General features: G+C 43.3%; 1 long non-coding RNA gene across 2 annotated transcripts in view; it reads left to right on the top strand.

The window, feature by feature from the left end:
* The first annotated feature begins 1738 nt into the window (after window positions 1-1738).
* LOC115933487 (uncharacterized) overlaps window positions 1739-7268 on the top strand; it is a 57468-nt gene continuing 51938 nt past the window's right edge. The window contains exons 1-3 of one of the 2 annotated variants that reach the window (XR_010135432.1): window positions 1739-1861; window positions 2869-2936; window positions 4307-4428. This is a non-coding gene — a long non-coding RNA (uncharacterized lncRNA). Of the gene's footprint in view, window positions 1862-2868; window positions 2937-4306; window positions 4429-7268 lie in introns of those variants that run through there. The other variant, XR_008669856.2, reaches the window with a different exon arrangement.

Raw genomic sequence — 7268 nt, 5'->3', positions numbered from 1 at the left:
ATTGGAGGCAAAGGAAAATCAAATCAGAGGGCCCTGCTCAGTGCAAAGAGCACTAGGCCGGGTGCTGGAAGTGCTGACTTTCACTCATGACTGCAGCTGCCCCACTGTGATCCTGGGGAAGTGACCTCTGTGATCACTGTGGGTCTGAGTACTGTCATCTGTTCACTTCCATGTCCTTCCACTTCTGTGACTCTGTGAGGCTAACTCTATTTCTATTTTTTTCTTTTTGAGACGAAGTCTCATTCTGTCGCCTAGGCTGGAGTGCAGCGGTGCGATCTCAGCTCACTGCAACCTCCGCTTCCTGGGTTCAAGCGATTCTCCTGCCTCAGCCTCATGAGTAGCTGGAACTACAGGTACACACCACCACACCCGGCTAATTTTTATATTTTTAGTAGAGACAGGGTTTCACGATGTTGGCCAGGCTAGCCTTGAACTCCTGACCTCAGGTGATCCACCCGCCCCCCTGCCCCGGTTTGGCCCCCAACAGTGCTGGGATTACAGGCATGAGCCACCACACCCCGTCACCTAACTCTATTTCTAAAAGCTCTGCCAGTTGGAGATGTCTCTAGCCCACTAGAGTTTCTGGCTTTGGGGGACAGGGAGGGAAGGGAGGGGAAGCTGTGTTATAAGAAGAAAGTTAAAAAAGTAAGCATAAATTATTTGAGCTTTTAAGAGACATTAACAAGCTACCATACTGAGGGTATTAAGAACACTAAAATTTGTTTGGCTTTGGATAGGGAAGCTACTGAAATTGAAGAAGAAAAGATGGGACTGAATGAACACTCCTTGGGTTGGAGAAAAACCAATATGATCATTATATAATCATCATCATAATAATGATAATGGACATTTGTATAGCACGTGGCAGTTTACAAGTTACTTTCTTATAATAATAATTACCACTATATGGTACATTGCAGTAACAAATACTTTTTAGGGCTTTACCCCGTGCCACTGTAAAAGTTGGTATTAGTGGAAGATGTAAATAGACTTATCTATATGATTAAGGAACTAGGAGGGGTGGAGGCTCAACACCAGCAGTTGGACAGCAAACATCTTAGAAGACCAGGTACATCTTCAGCCACACCCTTGGGTTCAACTTGGTGGTCTCCTGGTTGGGGTCAGGAGCAGAAGTGGGGCCATGGCCTCCAATTCCCTTCCTGGGCAATGTGCCTTTCTTTCATCACCATGGAGTCCTTGCCTTTGTTTTGTTTCTCTTTGTCATTTATTTCCATTAACATGCAGTGGTTTTGTCCTTTCTCTTCCCGATTGTCACTTTCCTCACCTAGATGGAGAAGAACCAGCCCTCACCTAGCTCACTAGTCTGTATCAGGCTCAAATGAGGTGATGTATGTAAAAAGGTTTTGAGACGTTAAAAAGCACAGTCCAGAAAGACCTGAAAGCATGTAAACTCTTATGGTTTGGGGGCTTAGCAGGACCAGGAATTTGATCTCATTGCCTCCAGGTCATACCATGACCCTCTAGGCTCCCTACTCCCTGTCACACATCCCTCTATGGGCACATTGATTCCAGGATTTCCAGAGTACATCAGGGCTGAGCCGACCTCATGGCCCTCCTGGATTGTCTCTGATATGGTTTGGCTCTGCGTCCCTACCCGAATCTTATCTTGAATTATAATCCCCACATGTTAGGGAGGGACCTGGTGGGAGGTGACTCAATCGTGGTGCGGTTTGCCCCATGCTGTTCTCGTGATGATGAGTGAGTTCTCACGAGATCTGACGGCTTAAAAGTGTGGCACTTCCTACCTCACTCTCTCTCTCTCCTGCTGCATTGTGAAGAAACTGCTTGCTTCCCTCTCACCGTCTGCAGTTTCCTGAGGCCTCCCCAGCCATGCGGAACTGTGAGTTAATTAAACCTCCTTTCTTTATAAACTACCCCGTCTCCGGTAGTTCTTTTTTTTTTTTTTTTTTTTTTGAGACGGAGTCTCACTCTCTTTCCCAGGCTGGAGTGCAATGGCGTGATCTCGGCTCAGTGCAACTGCCGCCTCCCGAGTTCAAGTGATCCTCCTGCCTCAGCCTCCCGAGTAGCTGGGATTACAGGTGCCCGCCACCATGCCCAGCCAATTTTTGTATTTTTAGTAGAGACGGGGTTTCACCAGGTTGGCCAGGCTTGTCTCCAACTCCTGATCTCAGCTGGTCCACCCGCCTCGGCCTCCCAAAGTACTGGGATTACAGGCGTGAGCCAACATGCCTGGCCCTCAGGTAGTCCTTTATAGCAGTGTGAAAATGGACTAATACAGTCTCCCTGGTTTCTCACAGTTTTCTTCCATTTCATTGCTCTGTCCTTGTCTCACCTGAGTTGGGTATTTCCTCAGAGAATATTAAATATTTTTGCTGTCAATCTAGAATTGTAATTAGATAAGTTGGCAGCCAAAAGAAAAGAAACTTCATGAATTATAAAGCCCGATATTAAATGAATTTTTTTGAACATTTGGTAAAGTTTATATCTTGTCTGGCTTCTTTGTTCCTTTCTCAAAACAATGATTTTCTCTTTCAAATATCTTATTCTCCGTTAAATTTTCATTTACAACAAGAATGTGGCTTTTTTCCCTAGTCTGAGAGTCCTGACATCATCTTAACTAGGGAGTTTGTGGTTATTTGTAGCCAGTGGTTAATGAGCAACAACAACAAAATGTCAGAAATACTTAGAGGATGAAACAGATTATTAAATTCTGTTTTGTTACTAGCATGTCCATAAATTAATCTACCACCAATTTTAGCCATACATTGAAAGTTGGTAACCTTGTGAAATCCATGTAACTCAGTTTTCCAGAGAAAAAGATAATGTTTACTAAATCAATCACTGTTTGTTTGTTTATTTATTTATTTATTTATTTATTTATTTTAGGCCAGATGCAGTGCCTCATGCCTGTAATCCCAGCACTTTGGGAGGCTAAGGAGGGAGGATTGCTTGAGGTAAGGAGTTCGAGACCAGCCTGGGCAATACAGTGAAACCTCATCTCTACAAAAAATTTTTTAAAATTAGCCAGGTGTGATGGTGCACACCTGTGGTCCCAGCTACATGGGAGGCTGAGCCAAGAGGATCTCTTGAGGTCAGGAGGTTGAGGCTGTAGTGAACTATGTTCATACCACTGCACTCTAGCCTGGGTAGCAGAGTGACACCATCTCAAAAGAAAAATTTTAATGAGAATTATTGGAATAAATCTGTTAGTTATGATACATATGGAGAGAGAGGGGGAGAGAGATAAGATTCTCTTTGTTTTAGAATTGTATTTATTTATTGACAGAGTCTCACTTTGTCACCCAGGCTGGAGTGCAGTAGTGCGATCTTGGCTCACTGCAACCTCCACCTCCCGAGTTCAAGCGATTCTCCTGCCTCAGCGTCTTGAGTAGCTGAGATTACAGGCACCTGCTGCCACGCCCAGCTAATTTTTGTATTTTTAGTAGTGACGGGGTTTCACCATGTTGGCCAGGCTGGTCTCGAACTCCTGACCTCAGGCGATCCACCTGCCTTGGCCTCTCAAAGTGCTGGGATTACAGGCGTGAGCCACCGTGCCCAGACAAAGTAGACATTTTTAATTAGGTTGATTGAACATTAGGATACATTTTCTACCAATAATAGCAACCATTTCTTGAGAGCTAACTGTGTGCTCGACACTCTTCCAGGCACTTGAATTTTCACTTAATCTTCACCATAACCCTGAAAGTGAGGCTTTATTTTCCCCAGTTTCCAGATGAGGACCCTAGGGTTTAAAATGGTTAAGTGAATCATCCAAGGGCATAGAACGACTGAGTGGCAAAGCTAAACTAGCCTTGGTCTTCTGCTTCCAAGTACAGAGGATCCATGCAACCCCCAGATCAGTACCAGCCCACTGAGTTTATCCACTCAGTCATCAGTCTGCAGCCAAGGAGCTAAAATAATTCATCCCAGTCATTTCAAATTTTAAAGTTCTTAATGGAGGAATTACAGTCATGTGTGCCTTAATGACAGGGATATGTTCTGAGAAATGCTTCATTAGGCAACTTCATCATTGTTGTGCAAACATCATATAGTGTACTTACACAAACCTAGATGGTATAGCCTACTACACACCTAGACCATATGGTATAGCCTATTGCTGCTAGGCTGGAAAGCTGTACTGCATGTTACTGTATTGAATACTGCAGGTAGGGTAGATGTAACACAATGGAAAGTATTTGTGTATCTAAGCATACAAAAACATAGAAAAAATGGTATTATAATCTTATGGGACCGCTGTTGAATATGTGGTCTGTCGTTGACTGAAACATCGTTATGTGGTGACTTGACTGTATTTACAAAGCAGGGTAAAGGGAGCAAACACCAACAGACTACCATATACGAATCCAGTAAAGAAACAGAAACAGAAACCAACCAACATATGAACAGAATCTAACAGAATGCATTGATTCGTCAGGGACACCGACTTAACATCACATGGTAGAAGATCTCTACGACAGCTCCCAATAATCTCTGCCTCCTGGTAGTCATGCCATCATATAATCATCTTGTGCATGGAGTAGAATATAACAAAAGTGATGGGGTGTCAATTCTGAGATTAGATTGCAAATGAATCTGGCTTCCATCTTCCTCACCCTCTGTTTCTCTCTCACTTGCTTGCTATGATGGCAGCCTGCTTCCCTATTGTAAACTGCCTTGGAACCAATTACCACTACCAGGGAGACAAACTATTGCTTAGAGGATGCTGACAGGAGCAGCATGCCAAAATTGGAAGAAGTAAGTCCCTTCTTCCTCTTCCTCCCATCTACCTTTCCTTTAGTGCGCCTATTCACAGAACGAGCTGGTAAAGGAGTGATGTGATTATAGAGTCCTAGCCCCAGCATCAAAACACAGAGCATAGAAGGATGGGCTTGCAGCTGAGAAATCATAACTGACCATCTGGTCCAGTCCACCCCTTTGGCCCCTCATCACTCATATACACCCTTCTATACACACTTGAACTTCCATACAACAATGTGGTTTTACGTCTCTGCCTAATAACATGCAACTAGCCTTTGTACAAATGTACTCTTACCTCTCCCGGAGAAAAAAAGACAAAAAGACACAAAATCCCAAAAGTAATTGTGTTCATTTCCAGATGACAGTCACAGTATCTGTCTCTGGGTGACGTGAGTATCAGTCTCGCCTGATCATTTAGTTACAGTCCTATGTGAACATTCTGTGATCTAGAGGCTAAATTTTAATTTTGTATAAGATGTTTGTATCAGTAGTGTTTACCTTAGTGAAAAATAGGAAACAAATCAAGTATGAGGCAATGAAAAACAGGACATTGGCTCATACAGACCTGGTTTAGATCAAATTGCTCCACAGATAGTAAACTTGAGTGTGCGTCTTCAATATTGTAAACCTCAGCTCTTGAATGTGCAAATTGGAGTCACAATTCCTATCCCACAGATAAATTAAAGAGTGTTCTGCTGAATGATAGTATGCCTGTGAAGTACTTAAGAAAGTCCTCAGTCAATGGTAGCTTTTGCTGGCTAGTAAAATTGCTGGTCAAAGGATGTCAAAGGAGCTTCCCAGGTAAGGGGATTCCTGAGCCCCTTAGCAGGTGTGGAAATGAAGAAAGCACTTTTAACACAGTTGACCATTCCCATCTTCCTCCATACTTTCTTCATTTGGCTTTTGGTGTTTCACTCTACTAAAGACTATATGTTAAAGTTAAGTTAACCACCACCAGTACGTAAATAAATTATAAATCATAAGGAGGAAGAAATAGAGAGAAGACATGAGTATGTGTGTAATAATACATGTGTAAATAACATGTAAGGAAAAAACCATGCATAGTTTTTAACAGTCCTTGTTTCTTTAACTGATCACCAGCAAAGTTGATATTTATAACTTCTTTCCTCCACTACTCTTTCCACATTTCCTTCCTTTGTCCTCTGCCAGGACATCAGCTGATGTGGGTTCTTTACCTGGCAGAATGATCATTGCTTTCACTTCTAAAGGGTTGGGGTCTTTCAGGTTCTGCCTATTTTTCCATTAAGTATTACTATTGGACCTGGAGGTACTAATAGGCATCCCTAAGCATCCCCTGGGTTCCAGACAGTCCTCCATGCCCTCTTTGTATGGCAGCAATCCAATTTCTCCTTGGTAATCAAAACTAACCACCCCAGCAGGTAGAATAACTTCCTTCTTTGCCTTTTAATTTAGTGGCCTGAGGAGCCCATAATGTTTCAATTGAATGGGTTGTGTCCTCTGGTGGAAGCATTCTTCCTTTGGGTACTCAGACCACCAAGACATCAGAACAAAGTTCTATAAGTATGTTATTAGGTCAATAAGTGAGAGGAGCCATTTCTGCTTTTACCCCTTGATACTTGGACCTCTGTATTTTGTCTATGGGTACAACAGTAACATATATCATATGCTGATTCAAAGTATATACTGCATCCTGTAAAACAGCACCCTAAATTTTCACAGTGTTGTCTCTCAGCTGGTGCCACGAATAGGTCTTCAGAAGGCTGTTCCATTCCACCATTCTATCTGGCCCACTGCTTCTTACAAGATTAAGATAGCAGATCCCATGGGTGTAGGTAAGACCCATTGCCTCACTTATTTTGCTGTGAAACATATTCCTTGATCAGAAGTAGTGTTGAGAAAACCATGACAGTCAATAATGTATTTTGCAATTTCATGGAACTGAGACAATAGCCTAGTATAGGGCATAATTTGCATCATCTGGAAGGCATTAGCACCCCTAGGCATGAAAGGACAAGGGGAAGAAAGATTGTTTCTGGGCCAAGTAAGAGCTAGAGACTCAGAGGAGATACCTCCCTCCTACCCACCCTGGCAGGAGCTATGGCCACCAGGGACACAACTATTGCCAGAAACATGGTGCGGAAGTAGAGAGGAATCAGGAAAGAAGAAATATTTCAGTCTCCTTCTCCTGCTGCCCTTTGATCTCTAGCCAGTACCTCCGTTTGTCTGAACCCAAAGGGAACCAGAGGGCAAAAAAGCTGTGGTGATGCTTCAGAGGGGCCAGGCTCCCAGAGCACAGAGTAGAGCAAAGGAAGGCGGGAGTGGACATGGGTGGGGGTGGGGACCAACCTGCGAAAGAATTATTCAGGCAAATGAGATCTGGGCGGACTTTCTGGTAACTTCGAAGTCCTAAGTAGAAAACTGAAGGGGTTAGGGTTTCAATTAATATGCTCATTTCTTCTCTGTTGGAAAGTGGACTGGAGCCAGGAGTGAATGGCTGGCTGCATAGTTACTGTGGAAACCAAAGATCTGAAGGGGCCCTGTCACCC

Source organism: Gorilla gorilla, chromosome 9 (assembly GCF_029281585.2).
Source record: "Gorilla gorilla gorilla isolate KB3781 chromosome 9, NHGRI_mGorGor1-v2.1_pri, whole genome shotgun sequence".
In the NCBI taxonomy this organism is placed as follows: Eukaryota; Metazoa; Chordata; class Mammalia; order Primates; family Hominidae; genus Gorilla; species Gorilla gorilla.
The sequence above is the reverse complement of the archived record's forward strand: the minus strand, read 5'-3'. Positions and strand labels throughout refer to the sequence as shown.